At 31.9% G+C, this 26235-nt stretch overlaps 1 protein-coding gene across 1 annotated transcript in view; it reads right to left on the reverse strand.

The window, feature by feature from the left end:
- The window catches only part of GLRB (glycine receptor beta), a 102276-nt gene that overhangs the window by 75141 nt on the left and 900 nt on the right, over positions 1–26235 (reverse strand). The gene's annotated exons all lie outside the window — the stretch shown is intronic.

Genomic DNA, 26235 nt, shown 5'->3' on the forward strand with positions numbered 1-26235 from the left:
AAATTAAATATACATTTTGGCTATAGCAATGTGGGATTATGTTTCAGTTAAATATGCATAACTGTTATAAAAGCTTAGTTATTTTTTGATGTGTTGTGGGAAAGAAAATTTGCAATATGATTGTCAATACTTAAGAAAAAGAAAAGAGGATCATTAAAATATTTTTAATGTACAGAACAGAATAAAAGGAAGTGCAAGAGGAACCAAAGCCAAGAAAGACAGATTTAAAAATTATAGGTTGAATTTATTTTCTACTTGAGAGGAAAAATGAATTACACATAATATTCATAGTTAAATGTACAATCCTTTTCCCCCCATTGTATTTTTCATATGTGAATGTTCAATTCTATTTTGTGTTAGTCAAGTTCAGAGCATTAATATTAAAATAGATTGAAAAATCCAACCTATCATACAAGTGACACAGAACAAAGTAAAATTTATTTTCCAGGCCTAGGAATGACATGACTGTGTAAAAGGTCATGCATAGTCTATGACCCTTTTGAGCAGCTATTTTTCAAATTATCTTTATCAAGTTCCATTAGTTTTTTACATATAAATGATATTCTGAAATTGCCTAAATACCCTGGAAAGGTTATCTAAATTGAACTTACATCTCCTGAAAGAGGCCTCACTAGTTTCATCTGGTGATGCATTTTAAAACAGGTTTTATATTGCATATAACATATGACAACAATAAAAAAGGAATTTGTAAAGATAATACAGGTCCAATAATAGAACCCAATAACCAATTCGTTAAATGCAACACACACATACACACACACACACACACAAAGTACTGAGGATACAAAGACATAAATGTAACCATATACCTGCCCTCAAAGAGCTTATATTCTATGCCTTGGTAACATCTTTACCAATGCCTGAGTTGACTCTAAATCACCCATTGAGAAGTATCTTATACAATAAGAAAGAAGCAATTAAAAATGATGAGAATAAGTTGATGCTGCTTATTTATTCAATTATAAACTAATGAATCAAAAATAAAATCAAAAATAAGTTCATTTTTTCAATGTAAGATTAGACAAGATTTGCTAGTTGTCTTTTATGGATTTCAACAACTCTAATAAAAGGATGACATAGGGTGCAGGTTAATCCTGGGGTTTTCATATATAATAAGATTGCAACCCATGTAATATCAATATTCAGATCCTTTAAGAAGAAAAAAACACTTTCAAGAAAAAAAATATTTCAAGGAATGGAGGGGCAGAGGGAAGAAGGGAGAGAGAGAGACAGAGACAGAGACAGAGAGAGACAGAGAGAGAGAATATGTTCCAATGTTTAGATATATATATGTAGATGGAGAAGAAAGGAGAGAGGAAAAGGAGAGAAAGAGAACTAGAGAAGGGAAGGAGGAGGAAGAGGAAGGAGAGGGAGTAGATCGGAGTGTCCAGCATAATATTTTAAATTCTTTTAAAATTCTCTTAAAAGCTCAGTAACTTCCGGAAGGAGGATTTCATTAGGTTAGTAAATAAATTTTCACTGAACCAAATTATAATTCAATTTAAATTCATGGAGCCTCCTGAATAAGGAGATTAGATTAAGGTAAAACAGTTGCATAAATACAATCCTTGCCCAAGGAAGATAAGATTTCTTCTCTGGAATTTAACTGAGGAAACAAATAAAATAGTGTGATTACGAAGACACATGACAATATTGAAAAAGAGAATTAATTTGGGTAAGCATACTAAAAGAAATGAATTTTGAGAGATATCTAAGGAAGGGCTATACTAGACTGGTGAAAAGGCATGTGCAAAAGGACAGATATAAAGGAAAGAGGAAGACACACTTCAGAATTAACATCATCATATATTTGAAGACAACAATCATTACTCTCTTAAGTTGTATCTTCTTCAGGAAAGATATCACCAGTTTCTTCAACTGATGTATCATGATTTGCTCCCTTTCAATCATGAACTTCTAGATATGTTCCCAACGTCCAATTTACAGAAGTTGGTCTATCATGTAAAATTGTTCTTAAGCATAATTTCTGTCAAATATCATCTATTTGTGGAGATGAAAGCAGGAATAGCTTGACTTCAATATTTAAGCCCAGATAAAATCATTCTTTCTTTTCCAAAGATAATACTCTCTAGATCTCTTTTTGCATTCAAATTCTCTATGTTGAATTTTACTTTGGCTATATATTCTACATAACATTATTCCTATAACATAATCCCTGTCCCCATGAGTATATTATAAACTAACTGACAGAAAAAAAATATTTATTTCTGTCTCTGAATCCTTAATGCCAAGACGCCTTGCTCGCAGAAGGCAATTCATAAATATTTATCCAATTAAACTGAATTGTACAGCAGATACATAAAAATATTAAAAATAATGATAATTAATGTTATTTATATAGCACTTTAAATTTTATATATACTTATTTATTTCATTTATACTTCAAAAAACTCTGTTATATATTCTATTCTCTTTTTATAGATGAGGAAACTGAGGCTCAGAGCACTTAAGTGACTTGTTCAGAGCTACACATCTAATGAGTATCTAAGGCAGAATCTGAACTCAAGTATACTTGACTATGGGTCAAACCATATATATCATGATGTTTCTTAAAAATGATTTTTTAGCTGAATAACATTTCCCTCTTTCCCCCTCATCATGGACAAAATTCCCTCACACTCCTAATTCCTAATTAGAAGCAGTTAGGTAGTATCATAGGGAGAATGCTATGCCTGGAGTCAGGAAGACCGACTTCAAATATGGCCTTAGATACTTACTAGCTATGTGATCCAGGGCAAGTCATTTACCTTCTTCTGCCTCAGTTTCCTCAAATTAAAATGAAGATCTCAATAGAACCTACCTTATGAGATTGGTGTGAAAGTCAAATGAGATAATTTCTATAAAGTACTTAGCACAGGGCCTGGCATATAGAAGGCACTCAAAAAATTATTTTTCCCAGTGTTCTGACACTGCTACTATACTTTGGGATAGTATTTTCTCTCTTTATTACCCTTTTTGCTGGCTATCTGCATTTATTTTATTTTGGAGAAGTATTTCCCAAACAATTTTCCAAAAGACCTTGGTGTCTCACACTAGATGAATAATGTGACTGGAGGAAGTCTAGATGTTAGTAATATTTCTTCTCTAAATAGTAAATATAAAATTATTTATCAAATACCCATTATGTGTGGCAATATGATGGTATGAAACATATTTAGTTTCCCCTATTTTGTGCCAGGATTTCTTTAACATCATCCCACTTGATTCCAAGATATTTCATATCCTCAGATTCCTAAGACCTGTGCTTGTGAATTGTTAGTGGGTTTTTAAACTACATTTTATTATTCTTTTCCTTTACATTGTCTGTTTCCTGTTGTATCCTACCACCGAGACATCTTTTACAATACATGTTGTTGTTGTCTTTTTAATAGAAAAAGAGGGAAAAAACCAAATCCAATCAATACATTTTAAAATTTTGGTCAACATATTTCAATCTCAATGAATTTTATTGCCAAATGAAATAAGAAAATGAAGCTCTGGATAAATACTCTGATTTGAGTTATGGTAGTGTTCCAAGTGGGTCTCAAAAATTGTCAGTTTGAGAAAACTTCAATGTTATTTTACATTTGTCAATGTTGCTCTTTAGAAATCCCCATTTTTTTTTACTTCTCTCTAGAGCAAGTCTACATATAAGAAAATGAACGTCTGCTAGCAGCAAATAAATTCAGGATTTCTCTTTACACACCTTCTATCAAAAAAAATGAAAATACTTTCTGATTTTACTCATAAGCAAATGTTCCAGTGTTCATTTGTGATACACAATAACAGTATCATTGTTTGACGTGGTTTCCTTTTAAATTATAAAAGTTAACACTTATTTAGTATTTGTGTAATCTGCAATAGCATTTCACACACATATTGTATGAAATCAAGGATTTTTCTAATAAAATATATCAAAACACAATGTACAATATTTAGTGCTGGAAAATATCTAATATAAATATCCATGTAGCTATTTACTGAAACCTTATTTGAAAAGTCCACGTACATGTAAACATTTTCCTCTGAAGAGTTTCGAAACATTTCTACAGACTATATATTCCCCCATATTCCTACTACATCCTGGCAAAAATAGGAAAATTATTATTATGCTAATTGAAGCTAAGTTTATTGAAGGTACGAGATTGTCTCTAATTAGTCAAGTCCATGTCAAAGGCAAATTTATACTCCTCCACTATATGACTTATCATTGGAAAACTAACTTCCTTATCAGGGTTTAAATTTTCTAACCTGAAAATTAAAAAAAAGTGGTCTCGATCAGTAATGGGCAAACTTTTTAAAGAGGGGGCCAAAGGAAAGGAAATGCTCCTCTGTCATTCTGTTTCTAAGGCAACTCTTTTGAAGTTTCATTGTATTGTATCCTACTCATTTTATTTGTCAGATTAGGAATGATGTCATGAAGCCAGATAGAATATTTCAGGGGGCTGCATCTGGCCGGCAGCAGTAGTTTGACCATCACTGATCTACATAATTTTTAAGGCTTTTCCTAGCCCTTACATTTGGGGATTCTTGCATCTTTTAATTTCATACCATTGTTCCATCCATTTAACTGTGTTACATTTAACCTATTTTAAGAAATCTATTAACAATTTGCAATATCACATATTGTTATATATAATTTAGTGGCCAAAAATATGGTATTAAACCCAAAGTAAAACTCCTCCATAGACAAAATCAACTAATCTAGAAAAAATATTTTATTTAAGAAAATAAAGAATCCTTTCTTGTTCAGTTGACTGAATCAGAGGTGGTGTCATTACTAATATATAAAGTTATATGGAATGCATATATATTTTTAGAGCTATATAGTATAACACATTCCACTATTACAGGAAAAACCATACTCCGAGAGAGAGGCAGATTTAAAACCTCATTTTACCATTAATTTGCATATTTTTTCTTTGTTATCTTTTCTGTGGCTATCCTATCAACAAAAGAAGGTAGCTAGTTCTATCTTAAAATGGACATAGAAAAACACATATCCAATGTCTTAACTAAATTAAATTATAGTTCTTTATATTTGGGAGTTCCCCTCCCCCATAAAAAAGTTTGTTTCTAAATCAAGGATATCATTTGTAATCCTACACTGAAAATGAGAACACATGGCCTTCCTCTCCTCTCAAGTTTAAGCCAAGTGGTACAATATGGCAGTCTCCATGGTCTTCATATGAAGCAGAGATAGACATCCTGGGAAAGAAAGTATGTCAAAATGAGAGTAAGATATTTATATATTATCAATAATTTTTTCTACAAAGGAAGAGCTACAATCATTATTCTTTCTAAAGGATCCTACCCATTATGTCAAGCTGCCTCTTCATCTTTGAAAGATGTAACAAACTGAGAGCCAGAACTGTTGACCTTCTAATTACTAGCATCAATAAAGGAATTAAAATTACAAGGAGACATACCCATCAAAAATTGTCCAATCATATAGTGAGAGCAAGGGAAAATTAATAAGGGATGAAAATGGAATGATTTTTAAAATTATCTTAGAGAATCATAGTATATTGTTTTACATTGTTAATTATAGCAATATGATAATAGTTAATACCATATTTTTTTGCAAATACATTGTGGGAATTCAATTATTTCTCCATGAAAAAATACATATGAAATATCATTTCTCAACATATTTGATTTAGGATTAAAACTTAATGAAACCATATGTACACACTGAAAATTATTTTTAAAAACCTAACTATTTAGAGATCAAAAAGTTAAAATCATTTGCATATAATAAATCAACTATAATATATTAATGCCTTTTTATTGAAGTTGATTATATTTTGTTTCCTTTTACTGTATAACAGATGGAATTGTAACTAGAAGGCATTTAAAGATAAATAGTGATGCTGTTCCTGTCATTAGTGCATTTTTAATTGTTTTATATTTGTTTGAAAATAGTGTGGGTGTATATATATGTTTGTGATTCTGCTTGTCATTTTAATAGCATCCAAGAATGAAGATAAAGAACAGAATGTTTCACAATTCTCCTTCCATTTATACCCCAGGAATTGTTGGAGCCTGTTTGGAAATGTTTTCTTTTTATGCCTTGTCTACCTCATCTCTGTGCTCTTACATCATCCATGGCTCAAAGGAGAAAACTGTCATGAATTAGAATCATCTCCAAAAGGAATAAAAAGCTGAATTATAGGTCCCTAAATTTGACTATTCCAAAAATAGTCAAAGACTGTCTATTGATCATTTTTATCTTCATGCCACAGAAGAAAACCTTCACTCACAAATTTTACAATGATAGTATGTTTTATTCACTTATTACTTTCCATAAGACATTATAAATTCTTTATACTCTCATTATTCTTCACTGATTGATGTCAAATTATAATTTTTGTCATATTCTAATTAAGCATAATGCAAACAATATGGCTTCTTGTACAGGCACTCCTCATACTGCCCAGAGGCAGGATAAAGTCTTGAAGCAGCAGTCAAAAGACCTCCATTGTATTCCTAACTGTCTAATAGCCAAGGCTCAATATAAGAAGGAAAATAATCAATTAGAGAAATTCCAGAGAGGAGACAATAGGATGGTGAGTGTCTTTCAGTCTATTTTAGATAAGGACTAGCTGGGATTCTTTGGTACATTTATTTGGAAAGAAGAAGGCTTGGAAAGCATTTGAGAGATATGTTCAAATATTTAGAAGGTTTTCATGTGAAGGAGGGATTGATTTCTTCTCCTTAGCCCCCTGAGGTAGAGGCAGAAAAAGGGAAGAAATATAGAGGGCTAAGAGGGAAAGGTCCTACTAATTAGAGCTTTAAAAGGCTGAATTGGGCTAGCTTAAGAAGTGCTGGCCTTACCATGGAAGTACTCAAGCAGAAGCCAGATGGTGACTTGTATGCTATGGTAGGAATTCCTTTCATGAATAAATTGAATTTAATAGCTCCTGAAGTCCTTCACAATTCTGAAAATCTGGGATTCTATAAGAAGTAGCCATCTTGCATGCCAATTTTGTTATCTATAAAATGAGACAAATTAAATTTGTCCCTTTTTGCCTTGTCACAGAAATTGTGTAAAATTAAATGAAAAATAAACATTGAAAAACTGAGTACCAGTGTAATCTAAAAAACATTGACTAGCAATCAGAAATCAGTAACTAATTTTGTAGGTAGTTGTCTCCAACATCATCTCTCAAAATCTGTTTTCTTATCTGTAAATTGAGGGATTGGGACTAGGTTGATAAGGTAATTTCCAAAACAAACATTTTATTACTTCATGTAATACTCTGGTCCAGCAGAAGGAAAGTACTATAAATCTATGGTATAGTTTTATTCAAAGAGAATTTATTTCAAATGACAAAATCTATTTTCTACAAATGAGAAAAATATTTCCATTTTTCAATATGGTGGGGGTCAAAATTCTATTTGTTCTAATATTTCAGTCTAATTTACAACTAATTCATACTTTAAGAGATAAGGTTTAAAAAGAAATTACATTAAAGAATAAATCTTGGAATTAAAGATTTGTATAGGATGAAATATTTTGATGCAAAGTGAAGTGAGCAGAACCAGAACATTTGTATAATGAATGACTGTGAATGGTCTAGCTATTCTCAGTAATACAGTGATCCTAGAAAATCTCCAAAAATTCATGATGAAAAATATCATTCACCTTTAGAAAACTAACTGATGAAATCTGAATACACACCAAAACATACTATATTTTACTTTCTCCTTCTTTGGTTTTTGTTTGAGACCACTTCCACAAAATGACAAATATGGGGAAATGTTTTACATGATTCCATGTGCAAAATCACATCAGATTTCTTGTTTTCTCAGGGTGGAAGGAGGGCATGGATGGTGAGGTGGAATGAGAGAATTTAGAATCAAATTTTTTTAAATGAATGTTAAATTTGTTTTTACCTATAATTGGGGGAGAATAAAATATTTTGATAAATTAATAGGAAGATATCTAAGATACTGAACCAAGTGAAGAAGTTTCTGATGTAAACAAAATGTGTAGTCAAGGAGGCTGTCTAAGAATAAGAATAAAAGGGTTTAAAGTAGGTAGAAAAAACAAGGTAGGATAAGAATGAAAAAGTAACAGGATCTAGAAAGTCATATTTGAAATGGACTTTTGGGATTATCTAATACAACTCTTCATTTTAGATGATGAAACTGAGGCTCATTAAAGTGAATTGATTTGTTCCATGTTGGTTTAAATTTGATTTTTCATCAGCATCCTCATCTCTGGTATTACAAGAAAGAATTAGAAAGAGGAGTAGATGAAAGGAAAAGAAATCAAATGGGGAGAAAAAAATAAATAGCATTGAACATTTTGGTATCTGTATTGCTCTGGATAATACATATCCTTTTCCTGGCATATCAGCTAGTTTGTTAGGCATCACAGTAATCAAAATAATTTTGAACTTGCATACCTTTCCATGTGAGCTAGCCATGTAAATTTCCCAAAATTTCCTTCGATTTTTTCTAACTCTGTGACACTTATCTATCACCCCATGGCAAAAATTAATGAATATGATGGGCTACAGCAATTTCACTAATAGCTATGTATCCTAAAGACATCAAAGAAAGATAAAAAGAACCCATATATACAAAAGATTTCTAGAAGTTCTTTCTGTGATGACAGAGAATTGGAAATTGAAAGAATGATCATCAAATGTGGAAAGGCTGAACAAGTTGTGGCATATGATTGTGATAGAATACTATTATAAGAAATGATGAGCTGGATGGTCTCGGAAAAATCTGGAAAAAGTTAGATGGACTGATATAAAGTGAAGTGGAGAACCAGAACATTGTACACAGAAATAGCAATATTAAAATATTCAAGGTAAGGTAAATTACAATGATCCAAGAAAATTCTAAAAGATTTAAGATGAAAATGCTATCCACCTCCAAAAAGAGAAGCAAATTTAGCTCTAATTTTTTTCACATTATTTTTTCTTGGTTTTTTTGGAACATGGCTAATATAGAAATATATATTTACATAAGAAATCTGGATAGGATGAAATATTTAGTATTATCAATAAATAATATTAAGTAAGTTTTCCTATTATAGATTTTATAAAATAATTTTATTAAGTTTAATTGCCCTTTGTATAACATTTTGTCCTTTAAGATACTGCCCTTTTATATGGAGCTCTTTGGTGCACCACATGGTAGGAAAATTATTTCTCCTAAGGAAAAAATGATTTAAAAAGTAAGATGTGTAAGGTACCACTCATTTCAATAAGTAAGCAGTTTTATGCCTGGAAGAAGTAGAAATTTTAATTTAGTTTAATTAAGAAAACACTGTCAAAAGTCATTTGTAAAGAAATAGTTTTCAAATGGGAAATGAGAGGTCTGATTCAAAAAATTAAATGTAAATTCTTAAAACACTTTGTAAAGGATGTAAGGTGATGCCTCTTTTGCATGTGAATTTTCTAACGATTCAAAGCATCAGATAAGAGTTTTGTTCATTAAGAATGTATAAATGTAAATGTGAAGAAAAGTAGTTTTTAAAGACAGCATATGGAAAAAAATTAATTTGAAACTGAAAACAAAAAATAAATAAATAAAATTAAGAAACCTTCCCCAAAGCTACAGAGAATATTGGACTCTTAGCTCAATTGCATTTAATTGCTCTATGATGTAAAATGGTAAAACTAAGGCAATGAAAAACCATTCAAGTATCTGGAGATGAAGAAATAAATAGATAAGAATTGTTGATTTCATAGGGAAATTTTGATATTTTTCCTCAAACAAGGTCAGTCAAGGACTACAAGAGGTTTTGATTTATGCCACAGAAAGCTTACTGAAGAAGTTTAAGAAGCCTGGCTAAAATGGTCAAGGTCAGGAAAGAGGATGAAGACTTAGCAGGGGGTATAGAAAAAAAAAAGAAAAGAAAACTGTCAATCTGAGTAAAGCCAGACCAGAGATTTGACTTCATCAGTATCAGCCATGAGATTCCTGATTAGGTGAAAAGATATAGAAGTTCATGGCCCTTCAGAGATACATAATTTGAAATGGAACCTTAGAGAAGTGCCTCCTGCTCTCTGCTGCACTCTCTGGTTTGAGAGAGAAAAATAAAAAGGGGAAAGACTGACAATGACTTTGTAGTAATAAGCAGTGATGCAGAGGTCTAATTTTGCTGCTCAACCTCCTGTTGAGTGAATGACAGGCTGAGACTTTTCTATATTGCTCAAAGAGAACCAAACTGTTAAGCTTTAGTTTTCTCAATTAAAGGAACCTGCAATCAAAATTGTCATTTAACTCTGTTTGCCTCAGTTACCTCATATGTAAAAATTAGATAATAGTATCACCTACTTCCCAAAGTTATTGTGAGATCCAATGAGATAATTGTAAAGCCCTTAGCACAGTGCCCTGCACATACTAAGCATTGTAAAAATGTTAGCTATTGTTACTGTTATTATCAAAGTCCACCCTCTGTGTTATCCCCAAGCAAATAGATTTTCTTCAATCACATTCTTTCTGCCAGGTTTCTACAAGTGTGTGCCCATTCCACCTCTACTGATCATTGTGATATTATTTCTTTGGCCTATATATCTGTGATATTATTATTTTCTTTGCCTTATTGTTAAGTAAATAGTTATCATTTGTTTATGGTTATGAGTATAAATGGAAATCTACCAACAGGGATTCAAGAGCTAAAATTGTGCCCCCACACAAAAATTGCTTCTTTGACCCTGGAAGAGTTTGAATATAGTCACATGACAGTGGTCCTTCTCTAGAACCTATACCTGTTAGTATGAGGGAAGGTAGTAAAAAAAACATGCCAGTCCACAGGGTAATTAGGTAGCCACATATTTGTGCAAGTGCTGACATATTAGTGTGGGTAAATACAATTCAGTATATGTGCACTGTGCACAGCCACTCTCACTGCCCCCACATACATACACATACATGCACAAAAGAATTACATTTGAATGAGAATTTTGTCAAAAAGCCTTTTTCTACTTCCAGATCATGTGAACAGAACAATGGCAGATTAAACATTTTTTTCTGATCTCCACAACCTCTCAAACCTCTCCAAAACAGAAATTATGTGTCCAAAACAAAACAACTTCAGCTATTTCCATGGTATATGAAAGCCAGGATCCAAAAAAAAAGTTAGAAAAAGAATTATATCTTACTAAATTTCATAAAAAATCAGAATATTTTGAAGTCTTGTACTTACAGATTGGACTATGGTCGGGAAATGGAGATCCAAAAGATTCCTAGCCTATCTTTTCATTCAAAAATTGGTTTGATTAGCAGAATTTGCACTAAAAATGATTTTACATACTTGAGACCCACTCTCCCTATTAAAGGTTATAAAGCAACACAGGTTGTGAGAGAACTGTCTCATGCTGGCTTAATTGCTAAGAATTTTATACTAAGCTTATGTTCTCTCTTTTGGAAGTTCTCTTTCTTTAGATTACAAATTAGAAAAGAGTCACACAGGCATGGTAGGGCATTTCACAGAGAAAAAAATAGAGAGAGGTTTGGGGAGCCACCATTTCATACAGGCCATAACTAGAAAAGAGATCCATAATATAATCTAAAATTTACTTGTATCTAAACCAGTAATGGGCAAACTACGGTCTGTGGAGCAGATGCAGCCCCCTGAAATGTTCTATCTGGCCTCACAGCATTATTCTTAATCTGACGAATAGAATGAGTAGGATACAATACAATGAAACTTCGAAAGAGTTGCCTTAGAAACAGATTGACAGATGAGCATTTCCTTTCCTTTGGCCCCCTCTTTAAAAAGTTTGCCCATCACTGATCTAAACAGAGAATTGTGGCAGCCAGACAGCTCAGTTGACAGAAAGCCAGGCTTAGAAACTAGAAGTCCTGTGTTCAAATCTGAACTCAGACATCTACTAGCCATTGACCCTGTGCAAGTCACTTAACCCTAATTGCCAGCCCTTATTGCTCTTCTGCCCTGGAACTGATACTTAGTATGGATTCTAAGATAGAAGATAACTGTTTACAAGATAGATGGATGGATAGATAGATAGATAGATAGATAGATAGATAGATAGATAGATAGATAGATAGATAGATAGATGGATGGATGGATGGATGGATGGATGGATGGATGGATGGATGGATGGATGGATGGACGGACAGACAGATAGATGGATAGATAGATAGACAGATAGATAGATACATAGACAGACAGATAGATACGTAGATAGATAGATAGATAAAACTTTAGAGGATGAAGATGAAAAGGACCTCAAAGAGCATCTAATTCAATTCATACCTGAGTAAAAAAAATGCCTTCTACAACAAATTCAGCAGGTGGCCATATCTTTTCTTGAAGATATCCAGTAATGGAGAACTAACTCACTATTTCCAAAGGAGACCTATTCCACTTTTACTTAGCTTTAACTCTTCACATCAAACCAATGTTCCTTGTTCTTCCCTATGAGAAGCCAAGGAGAACAATTCCAATCCTTTTTCCACTTGACAAAGCCTTCAATAATTCTGACATTTATCACAACTCTTCAATGTCTTTACTTTTCCAGGTTAACTTACAATAATTCTTTCAAAGTTTTTTTTTCAAATGGCATGACTTCTTCCCTGTGAGAACAGTGCCCTCAAAACTTGTGAAATATGTAAATCCCATTCCATTCACTTCATTAAGCACTGAGTGTGCCATGCACTGTTCTAAACACAAGGTCCTTAGTCTATGCTAGCAAGTGAATCAGTCAATAATCATTTAAACAGTTACCAATAGTATGCTAACATTAAAACATTTCTGCTGACACTGGGCATTTTCAGTCTTCCCTCCTATAATCTCTTTCCTGTGAGATTTATGTGGTTCAGGAGCAAAGAAAATTGCTTCCATTGATGAACATTTCCTTGTTTTAGCTATAGACCAAAGACCAATCAAAGGCAATAAAGTCATATTATTCTTAAAATGCACATTAAAAAATCTCATAAGAACTTGAGTATTAAGGTTAGGCCAAAGAAAATATAACCAACCAGAAGTAACTCAGATTGATACCATCACCTTTTGAATGGAATATCTCTTTATAATTCCTGACTGGTGTAAGGATGACAACCTTTTACAATAGTATAAGGACAACAATAGATTCTGCTCATGGCAGGCCAAGTTTGGAACCACCCTCCATGGCTAAGAAGGTATGAGAAGATGTAAAATCTTCATGATGACACGAATCTTTACCCTTCTATAGGTGAACCTTCAGTTTAAATATAGAACTGTTTTGTAGTCACACAAAACGAAAAGACAACAAATTTCCCAGTGTAAAGCAAATGAATAAAAATAAGCATAGATTAACTTATTTTGAGAAGTAAAGAGTAGTTTTTATATTTCAAGTACATTTAAAATTATATTTGCTATAAACATGATCCAAAATGAGGAGAAACCTAAGAAATCATGAGCAATTATTACAGAATAGGTCACTTTATTCATTATAATTTTAATAAATAGTCATTTTGAATGTAAATATATCCTAAAATGCAGTTATTTCATTAGCAAAATGAACATAGAATAGATTCTGGGAACACTGGCTGTCAAATATAAGGGAATACTGATACAAAATATTTTTATTTTAGAAATAAAGATGAGTAGAGTTCCATGTGGACGGTGAAATTTTATACCAAGCACATACTGTTTATTCTATACATCTACTATCACGGTTTTACCTTCTTTCTTCTCTAACATAGGATTAAGTTTATTAAATTACTGTGCTTTACAATGCTATTTTATCTTGATGCCTGATTAAACCATGAATTTTTGGTAAATTGTCTTCAGATTAGCAATTGATTGACATCTGTGTTTTTCAGATGGTACATAAGAGCTTACAGTAGGTGAGTTTAGTCAATTCTGGTAACAAACAGGTCTCTCAGATTGATCAAGACCAGTGAAATACCCTTCTTGAATAGCTACAGGCTCTTCTATAATCTGCAGAAATAGAAGAATGGAATGTAAATATTTATTCCCTTGACCAGGATCAAAGAACAGCACATCAAAATAACTGCATTTACTTTTTACTTGTTCAACCAACTCTCCATTATCCATCATCACATTATCGCTGGGGAACTTGTTTGTCTTTAGAACTCCTCCATCCCTTTATTCTTTCACTAATGTAGTCTGGCAGCCCAGCAAAAAAAGAAAGGTAAGGTTTGAATGAATCAAGTTAACTGGCATATTCTATCATTTCTTAACTGGGCTGGAACTCTGGGAGATTTTTTTTTTCCTTAAAAAAAGGGGAAAAAAAGCTTTTCATGATTTTTTCCCTTCAAGTAATGTTCAATGCCATGTAGAGAGAAACCTTTGAAATATAAAGGATATCTACACTTGGGACTATACTCCTTGGTGCATGATGGTGGCAGTCCTGCTGTCCTTCAAGGAAATGTAATTAAGAATTTAAAAAAAAAAAAAACACTTGCTTTCATCCTCCCTAGATTGGACTTGAATATGTTTCCATTATTTTAACAGAAGTCTCATAAATTTCCAGAATTTAAGAGAGAACCATAGTAAAACAGAAAAGGTAATCTTAAAATAGGAATTTTAATTATTTAGGTGGTATCTATTTTTTGAAGGGGCAACATGACAGAATAGACAGAGGACAAGTCTTGGAGGGATGACATGCAACTAAATTCAAATCCTGATTCATACTATTTGTTCATGGGGAAGTCATTTAAAATCTTAGTACTGCAGGGAATTTTCTAAAACCAGAAAGTACAATTAAGATACCTATCCATATCAGTAATAGGAGATTCCATACTAGAAGTTCTCCACACTATGAAAATTATTGGGTTGCACTTTTTTTGCAAACATACATAAATATATAATTACACATACATTCATACATGGCTATGTGTATGAAATATGTATATGCACCCCATCATACATACATATGTGTTTGTCTATTGATTTATTTAGAGCTAAATGTATAATTGTCCTATTCTAGCAATGATGATCAAGAGGTCAAATGATAAGCAAAGGATCATATATTATTATTTGACTGATGTACATTACAAGCTAATATAATTCCTGTGATTGTGATATTTTTGGTGATTGATAACGATTTACCTTCTTTACATGATATTTGGACTGGTCATCACAATCACTTCAGTTAAGTAGAGTTAGGAATGCATGAGGGATCCAATGTCATTAGATTCTCTTAGATCCTATGATCAGAAAAAAAGAATGCAAGTATGTTATCAGTATATGTAAATGTGTGATGCTGAGTTTTATATATAAATTTCTTAAGGGTTCTATATCAACATAAATATCTGATGATGATTTCAAGAAGAAGTTTCTAGTTAACTCACCTTTAGCATTTGGGCAGATTCAGAAGAGTATCTTCAGTATTAATTCCTGAAAGCCTCGGGCAAATGGAATATTCATTCTATGCTTTCAGATTAGGAATTCCTTTGATCATCTTTCATATTCTTTGTGTGTGGGGAGTCACTTGTTTTGTGATCACATTTCAGGAAATAGTTAAAGACAAAATAATAGCACCTAACAGTAATATTGAGAAGGGGGCAGTAGTAAGGAAAGTGTTCTGAATTTGGAATAAAGGTAAATTGGTTTCTATCTCACACTTACTACTTGCTACATATGAAATTGGTTAATCAACTTAACCTCTTTAGGTCTCAGTTTGGCCATGTATACAATGACAGTTAGATTAGACCAGTTCATCCTATTTAGGAGTTCATTTGAAAAATGTATTTAATGGTACCTTAAGCAGTAAAAAATTGCAGAATATAGAGAATAGTGTTTTAAGTTAGTCTGTTCATTGTTGTTGTTACTGAAAGGAGATTGAAGAATAGAAACATGTAGGGAATCACTGAATTAAATGGAAGAATTGAATTTGCATGCTGCCTCAAACAATTGGGTGACCCTGAGCAAGGTATTTAACTTGTCTCAGTGTTAGTTTCCTCATCTGTAAAAGGGTGATAATAACACCCACTTTGTAGGGATTATGGAAAGCAAATCAGATGGCATATGAAAAGCACTGTAAATATTATTATTATTATTATTATTATACTCTTTTAAGGCTTTAACAATTATACCCTTGAAAAAAAGCATATGCTGTTTGCTTATGAGAAGAACTGAAATTGAGTTTAGATATACATTGATATTAGAAAATGAGGCCCAAAATGAATATCTATGCAAATTGGTAGATATCCATATAACATCTATTAAAGGAAGATTGTGATATAGAAGTCATTTCTAAGTAATGTGATTCTTTAGAAATAATATATATTTTACGTAATAACCAACTATTTTTAAGAAATCCAGCTAATGCTGTGATATTTAGAAAGAATAAAAATTTAAGTGCCTAAATAAATCAAATCAATCGCATATATCATTAAGAGGCCATAATTTGAGACTTGCTAAATCTAACATACCCTTTGATAAATCCTTGATTTCATCAGTATAAGTATTCCCACTAGTAATATTTGAGTAATCTTTCTGCTCAAATTTAAAATTGGTACATTGCTTCCCTTTTCAGCTGAATGGAAGGCCTTGAGTGAGGAAAATTTGGAACTCAATTTTTTTAAATTAATATTAAAAATAAACATTTATTTTTAAAAATTAAGAGATGGGCTTTTATATCATCAGTATGGGAAAATTCAAAGGGAGAATAGACTATTTTAAGATAATATCTTTTAGATTGTTGAAAGCAATGGCAAACTGGAATCTATTGAAAATAAATCATAATCACTTAGCTAACTAAAAAACTCAAATTTTCTATACTATTTCAATTAATACCATATTATGAGCAGATAGTCAAAGCAAGTGGCAAAAGGGTTTAAATAAAAACACAAAGGAGTTTATTACAGAATGTGGCAAGATGGCTGGATTAACATGCCTGGCATGCCACTAGTTTTACTGATAGGTATATTTTAATACAAAGAATCTCAAAAGGCCTCCACTGTTGAGATTAACATTTACTTCATGTGATACAGAATTCTCAGGCATGTGAAAAGGCTTTTCAAGAATGCACATAAAGATGAAATATATGTTTTTCTTTCAAGACAAACATATTCAATAACTGAATTTAATAAATGTTACTGTTGTCTTAAATAGTATGCCTAAGATGTGGTTCCATACTATATTATTCATTTAGATATTTAAATGAGCAAGAATTTGAATCATTTTTCATGAAATAATTCATTTACAAAATAATTTTACTAGAAATCAATACCATGGGAAATAAATGATACATTTAGTTAGTTGAATTAAAAATAAAATTCCTGATCTTTCACAAGTTCTTCTCTCCATCTTGCTACATTAGAAGAATCAGTGCCTCCAACATACCAGTGACTTACACTGCCATAGAATATGCAAGATTTGGAGTGAAAATTTTTTTGATTGTTCAGACATTCCAGTAATGTCCAAATCTTCATGACCCAATTTAAGATGTTCTTGGCAGATACTAAAGTAGTTTGGCATCTCCTTTTCAGTTCATTTTACTGATGAGAAAACAAAGGCAAACAGGATTAAGTGACTTGCCTAGGGTCAGACAGCTGGTTAAGTGTCTAAGACTATATCTGAACTCAGAAAAAATCAGTCTTTCTGAATCCAGGCCTAGCACTTTATCCACTACACCACTAATTGAGCTAGAATCAGAGTAGCTTGATTCAATTCCTAGCTCTGCTTCTTCTTAATTGTGTGATTTGGGCAAGTCGATAGACTATGATGGACTCTAGTTTTCTAATCTGTAAAATAAGGAAATATAACTTCCTTCTTGCCCTAAAATCTATGATGTATTTGGGGATTCTGATTTGTTTCATTTATAAAAGTTGACACAAAAGAAATTATCTTCATTTATGCCTCAGCTCAGCTCATAATTCTTGAATCTTTCTCTGATCCCTAAATAGCATACACATACAAACACACACACATACACACACACACACACACACACACACACACACACACACACACACCCCTCCCTAAATTTTCTTAAAGCACTTTATACTTATTCAAATTTCTACCACTATATTTTGTGTGTGTCTATCACACAAACACACACACACACACACACACACACATACATATATATATATATATATATCCCCAAGACCTCCTGGCAGAGTTAAAAATTAATTTTAAAATCAGTTAGAAATCTTAGAGGTAAATTGAGTAAAGAAATGAGAGCAAAGGAACAAGATTATGGAAACAATTAACAGACTGGTAATGGAGGCACCTGAAATTATAAAGAAGTTAACACCTTAAAAAACTCATTTGGGAAAATATAAGTAAAATAAATAAAAAAGTATAAAAAAATCACTGAAGAGAAATAATAAAACAAAGTCAACAAAATAAACAAAAAAATGCAAAATATTGGAAAAACAACTGATCTGTAAATAGATAGGGGAGAAATAATTTAAGAATTATTGAGCTATTTGAAAGCCATGATCAAAGAAAGATCCTGGAAATCATTTCAAGAAATTATCCCAAAAAACTGCCTCAAAATACTTGAACTAGAAGGTAAAATAGACATTGAAAGAATCAACTGATTACCTGAAAGAGATCACAAAACAAAAACTCCCAAGCATATTATAGTTAAATTCCAGCATTCCCAGGTCAAAGAGAAAATACTCCACACAGACAGAAAGAAACTGTTTAAATGTCATGTGTCTCTTACAAGATTTAGCATCTACCACATCAAATGGCTAGAGGGCTTAAAATATGATATTCCAGAATGCAAAGAATCCAGAATTAAGAACAACCTACCCAGCAAAACTGAATACAATCTTTCAAGGTAAAAAGTAGATATTTAATGAAATAGAAAACTTTTAAGCATTTAGAAAGAAAAAACCAAAGATGAATCAAAAATTTGGCATTTAAAAATAAGACTCCAGAGAAAGATAAAAAAAAATAAACATGAAAGAGAAATTATAAGAGGCTCAAGGTTAAAACAACAAAATTAATTTTATCTTAACCACAATTGCCTTTTATTTCTAGATTGTGTTGGAGAGGTAATACTAGCTTCCTGAAAGCCACACCATTACAAAGGAAACACTGACTACTGTAACCAGGCTAGAAAAGCTTTGAAAATGTATACAAGGTCAGATGATGACTAACTGCCCTAGGCTTAGATAACTAGGTTTGGAACAGTTAACCAGATTAGCTATAGGACAGGGGTCCTTAATTTGGAATCTGTGGACTTTTAAAAAGATAGACAGATAGATAGATAGATAGATAGATAGATAGATAGATAGATAGATAGACAGACAGATAGATACATACATAGATACATAGATACATAGATATATAGATAACTTATTAAATATAACTGGATTTGGCATTTCAATATAATTGGTAATCAAATGAATCTTAATGTATCCATTTAAAAACATTATTCTCGAAAGGGTCAAAGGTTTCACCAAACTGTCAAAGAGGGTCATAACATAAACAAAAATGATTAAGAACTTTTGCTTTAGGGTGATGTTCAACCACAGAAAGAAACTCTCAAGACCATTTATTGATAAGTTGTAATTTGTGTCAATAAAAAGAATACTCACACCAACAAAATGACAAATATTTGTATGAATTATCATCCTCACAGTACAAGCTATTTATAGTTTGATTAGTCCACACTGTACTTGAGTACTTTATGCAGATGAAAAGAAAAGAAAATTAAATTCATGTCAATGCAGGGTGCTACTTTATAGCAAATATCTTAGAACCCTGGCATAGAACATTAGCCATAACAAATCTTAGAAATAAGATATGTTTTTAGGTACCTCTGTTACTTTATGACAGAAAATTGAGCCATTTCCAGACAAAATATTGTAATAAAAGAAAATACCATAGGCTTAACAATTGGTACAAATGATACACTGTACATGCTCTTTCTATTTTAGCTACTATCTATGACAAAGTCATTTTAAGAATGGAACCCATTTCTAAATCAGAGGATAAAACAAAACCCCCTCCCTCTACTCCTCTTCATCCCTTTCCTCCTCATAAATGTATTCAGTGTAACACAATATGTTAGGACAGTATCAGTACTTCCCCTCCTTACATTTCAAAACACACAGTGTTATTTTATGTCATGCATAGAATATAACCAAAAAAGATAGAATATTTCTAAGCTAAGGTTTCAACATCTGACAAGAAGCTATTTAAACATTGTTTGTACCAGATCCTCATATCCTCAATCCCTCCAAAAGTTGGAGGAAGAATGGAGGAGAATAAGTATTTATACGATGTCTAGCATGTGCATACTATTTATGTAGTGTCTACTATTTTTACTATGCTTTTTTGATATTCTCTAATAGTTCTCCTCAACTTTTACAAAGTACTATGCTAAGCGCTTTTTAAAATACTATCTCAAGGCATCTAAGTGTCTCAGTGGATACAGAGCCAGACCTGGAATTTGGAGGACCTGGGTTCAAATTTGGCCTCAGATACTTCCTAGCTGTATGACTGTGGGAAAGTAATTTAACTGCAATTGTTTAGTCCTTACCACTCTTCTACCTTTGAAGTGACACTTGTATCAATTTTAAGACAGAAGGTAAAGATTTAAAAATAAAATAAAATATCTTATTTGATCCCCATAACTACCCAGTGAAGTAAGTGCTACTATCCTCATTTTTCAGATGTGGGCCTGAGACGATCAGAGGTTAAATGACTTCCTTAGGGTCACACAGCTATTAAGAATCTGAGGTTGCATTTGAACTTGGGTCTTCCAGATTCCAGACCCAGTACTTTGTATACTTAGGTACTCCCTAGCTGCCTCTAGATAAAGCAAAAAATATATGTTATATATTATATCTTCTATATTTTTGGCTCAATGGTAGAAAGGTTATTTCATTAAATTAGCATAAATTTATTTCATCCCAACTTTCTGCAAATGATATATAAAATATTAGAATTACCTCTATATTATTGCTCAACCATTGCTTCTTTTAATGTAATCAATATTTGTGTGCATACAATAGACAAGATATTATATTAATAAAGCTATAAAGATTAAAAAGGACATGATACTATGTGTATGTGTATACACACACACACACACACACACACAACTTAAAGTCTACATAGAAAGTTGTTAATAATCCACCACAGGTACAAAGTACCATGCAAGTAGAAAGCTACAATCACCAAAGAAGTTCTGTCTTAGGGACAAAGGAAAGAGGAGAGACACAAACCTGGAGTTAGTACCTGGCATTTGAAATGGGTTTGAAAGAATGTATAGAGTTTCAAATGGTAAAAATGGACAGAAGAAAACATTACAGGTATAAGTATATTACAAAACATATAGTTGTCTGAGAAAAGTGAGTAGTCAGGTCCAGTTGACCATTGGTTCAAAGCTGACAGATACTTACTAGCTGTGTGACCCTGAGAAAGTTGCTTGATCTTGTTTGCCACAGTTTCCTCATCTGTAAAATGATCTGGAGAAGTAAATGGCAAACCATTCCAGTATCTTTGCCAAGAAACCCCAAATGGGGTCATAGAGTCAAACACAACTGAAATGACTGAGCAACAACAAGATATATAGGAATACAGCTGAAGAGGGCCTTAAATGACACTTTGTACATTAGATAGTGAGCATCAGTTAGGATGGTGGGGAAAAGCAGATGAAAGAGAATACCATTAAAATTTTTTGAAGAAAGAAATTTATGTGAAAAGAGGGAGATTGTCTGCCTCTCAGTTTTCTAATGGGTAAAATATGCAAGATAATATTTGAATTAACTACTTCATGGGTTAAAGAAATAATTTTGTAAAGCTTGAAGGTCTACAAGGACAGAAGATATTAATACTATTAAAAAGACTAGAGAACAGGAAAATCACAAAAAGTTCTAGAAAACTTTATATGAAGTGATTCAAAATGAAGTGAGAAGAGCCAGGAGAACACTGTACAAAATAAGAGAATAATGTATAATGATCAACTGTGAATGAATGAACTATTATCAAAAATGCAAGGCTCCAGGACAACTCAAAAGGACTCATGAAAAAAGCCATCCATCACTATAGAAAGAACTGAAGGAATCTGAATGTAGATTTAAGCAAATCAATTTTCACAGAATTTCTTTCATGAGTTTTTTCTTATATGAGTGATATGTCTTCTTTCACAACATATCAAAATACATGCTGCATGATTGCACATGTATAACCTATATCTTATTACTTACCATCTCAGGGAGAGAAGAGGTGAAAGAGGGAGAAAGGGAACATGGATGGCAAAATGTCAGAAAAGGATTATTAAAAATTGTATCTACAAGCAATTGGGAAAATTTAATAAAAATAAACTGAAAAAAAAGACCAGAAATACAGTATGTTTTCTCCTGCTTTCTACCTACTTAGAAAGGTAATGGGAAGTCCTCCTGGGATTAAAATGAAAAACTTCATAATTATAATTGAAAATTAATTTGGAAAACTCTTCATCAGTTTTAATTTTAGGAGATATTTAAAAATATAAAAGGGTCAAGACACATCTTATTGTTCCCCAAGCGCAGAAAATAAAATTATAAGTTATGACAAAAGTACTAAAGCTAGAGTTATTCCATAACTGGATAAAAGAGGATTTGCCAAGCTGGACATAATATTCCATAGTCACATATATGGAATAAAATTTGAAGTGTTATGGTGACTTTCACTGAAGCAAGGATATATTTTATAGTTCCAAAACTCATTCTTTGGGATTACATCTGAATACTGTAGAGGGCATTCTGGCACACTCATTGGCTTGCAGCATATTGTAAAGAAGGTTGAATGAATAATTGTTTTTATGAACACAGCTACATTTGTCTTCTTCTTTTTCTAAATAAAACTTACCAAAAATGGCAACTATTCAAAAGAGTTAAGAATACTGGATAAGTGGCCTATTTTTTAATCCTGAGTTTTTCCATTGCTATCTTAAGTTAATAAGAAATACAAAAACAATGTCTTAGCATTCACTCTCTTATAATTTTGTAAATATTTTGTGCTGAGTTAAGGCAAATTATTTCAGGATCCCATCTGTTAAATGGGGATAATATTGCTACCCTGACAAATGTTCGAGCATTTGTTGTAAGCATCAAGTATACAAAATCAAAAATAAAATATTGAAAAAATGTTTTCTTCTCTCACATTAACATAATTATATACATGTCTTTAAAAAGCAAAGACTTGGTAAATATGTGGCTTACCTCAATACCAACACTATTATTACAGGCTTGAATTTCGATAACACAATTTTTGTGGAAGTGCTTTAATAGCTTCTTTCTAGTTTAATGCTTTTGTAAAAAGTTAATCAAGATAAATTTTTTAAAATACAGTTGTTGTAACTTTCTTTACCAATACAATGAATCACTTGTCTTAGCATTTCACCCAAAGTCTGGATCAGACTTTATTTGTGTGAAAAAGTATTTTTATTGTATTCATCCAATTCTTGTGTTTATCTTGGCAAATAATCTCCCAGATATTGTCTAGAGTTATTTTAAATAGAATTTTTCTTTCTATCACTCGCTTGCTTAACTTAGTTGCTAATATATAAAAACTAGTCATTTATATGGGTTAATTTTGTATCCTGCAACTTTGCTAAATCTATAATTATTTCAACTAGTTTTTAGTTGATTCTTTAAAATTCTCTAAATATACCATCATATCACCTGTAAAAAATGATAATTTAGTTTCCTTGTAATTTACTTTAATTCTTTTCATTTCTTTTTCTTCTTGTATTGTTAAAGCTGGCATTTCTAGTACACTATAAAACGATGATAATTGGCATCCTTGCTTCACCTTTGACCTCACTGAAAAGGCTTCTTGCTTATCCCCATTCACCAAAATATCTAAAAAGTCTCACTGACTATAAATTTTCAGAATGCTATTTCAATGTGTTTACATCAATATTAAAACATCTATTTATTATACTATTTTGCAGATTGACAGGTAACATTGTATGAGGAATAAAAATCCAGCCCTGGAATCTGGAAGACCTGGGTTCTAGTTCTGCCTGACACATAGCTACTGTGTTAGCTTGGGGAAATCATGTAATTCCTCATTGCTTTAGGCAACTCTCTTAAAGCAGTTGATATTATGCATTGGTAGGGTGATTTTCCTCACTAAGAATTTCCTACCAATAAAATCACAGGTTCAAACACTTCCTTTCCCTCTAAAAAAATAAATTCAATATTTAATCCTATCAAAGCTGTGATATGTTAATATTATTCCCTAAAGGCAAATACAAATTAAGTATACACTCTGTCTCCCACATTAACTAGGTTCTTAATCTATGTATGTGTATGTGTGTATATGATCTGTATCCCTTTGTTAATCTGGTAAAACCTCATAAACATAGAATAATATCGGTTATCTCCATTCATAATTGAAGGAAATGTCATTTAGTTAGAGCTTAGCAAAAGTAAAGAGGTACGTTTTTAAACCAGAGAACCTAGAATAGTTGTGTGACATGTAATATGACATCAAGGAACCTTATTTCGTAATCCAGAGCAACAAAACATCAGAACCTAAGAAGGTAAGAGTCCTTAAAATTCAATGCAATGTTCAATGAAATTGAAATTAGAGACTCCTTTAACTCTATGGTCAATTAAAAAAAAGATGATTGCAGCCAATGAAATATCAATTTTGTTAAACAAATTATAGAAAGAGTTTTCAAAGGTTTAACAATAGGCAGGTATACAGCCATTAAGTTTTTACAGTGAATAATTCTTCAAATGAAATTTTTGGCAATGTACTCAAATGATATCAGCATTTCTGGGACAACAAAAAATATAGGTAATGTAGCTCTACTTAAAGAATTAACTAGGAATCCAATAAAAAAACACTTCAAAGCATAGGCATTAGAAATGGCCTCAAACATTAATTGTGATAAACATAGCTAAATAACAAAAACAGAATTTGTCAAACAATCTGTCAGAATTTCAAGTTCCATATTTACCAAAAGAGGTATCACATTATTTCATTCTATATTTATTCAATTTAATTGTAAATTCATGCTCAAGAAATGCTATATTTCCTTAAGATATATAATTACCTTTGATATGATATAAAGCAATTTAGTAGTTTTGTTCTGAAACGATACAGAATTTTTGAATATGGCATGATTCCTAATCAGTTACCTAAAGTTTGATGAAAAAAATGTAGTAGGACAATATACTAAAAACTGACCACTTGCAAATGAGTTACCATCAGGGGCAGCTGGGTAGCTCAGTGGATTGAGAATCAGGCCTAGAGACGGGAGGTCCTAGGTTCAAAGCCAGCCTCAGACACTTCCCAGCTGTGTGACCCTGGGCAAGTCACTTGACCCCCATTGCCCACCCTTACCACTCTTCCACCTATGAACCAATACACAGAAGTTAAGGGTTTAAAAAAATGAGTTACCATCAAATGAAAAGAATCATTAACATATACATTGATTATGACACCATCAAATAATAATTTCATATTATTTTAAATATATTTAAGTATTTATTTTGAATATTTTCTTCACTAATTCAAATGTCTTTTCAGGGGATAGCTATTTTGGAGGAATAAACAATGCAAGTGCATACAATAATAGAACTTAATCAATTTTCTCCCTTAATGGTACAACTAGACCTGATGATAAAATTAAAATAACCAAAGGAACAAAGATTCCAAATATTCTCAATAAAGAAGAAACTGCCTTTACCCTATATGGATGAAGTATCAAAGAACATGGAGAGTATGTAGTATATTAGTATCCTATAATGTTTTTTTTTCCTATTCTGTTCTAAAAAATTCTGTGAACTTTTTATTCTGCTTTTTTATTCATTCCCATTTCCATCATGGCTCAATCTAGCTGCTAGTCCTATGACACTCCTGAAGGCCCTCATTAATGTTCTACCTCTCCTCAAATTATGTTGTATTTACTCATCTGTGTAATGTTATTTAGTCTCTTAAAATATGTTCTTCTTGAAGGGAAGGAATGTTATATTTTTATTTTTTGACTTTATATCCCAAACATTGATATTTCCCTGTAGGAATACAAATAAATGCTTGTGACCTGTTGACCTGAACTACAGAGGAAGGCAATGTGATTTGCAGATATAAAACACTTCCTGAACATATGGCATACCACTGAAAGACATAGGAATTCATCTACTGATAGATAAACACTCAACTTTAGGAGTTTGTCAGCAACCTATGAAGTGTGTTATCCATTACCTTTTGCTATTCACTAGTAAAAGGTTCCATTTTATATATAAAATTTATATTTATATATATATATGTGTGTATATATATATATATATATACACACACATATA

Source organism: Gracilinanus agilis, chromosome 6 (assembly GCF_016433145.1).
Source record: "Gracilinanus agilis isolate LMUSP501 chromosome 6, AgileGrace, whole genome shotgun sequence".
In the NCBI taxonomy this organism is placed as follows: domain Eukaryota; kingdom Metazoa; phylum Chordata; class Mammalia; order Didelphimorphia; family Didelphidae; genus Gracilinanus; species Gracilinanus agilis.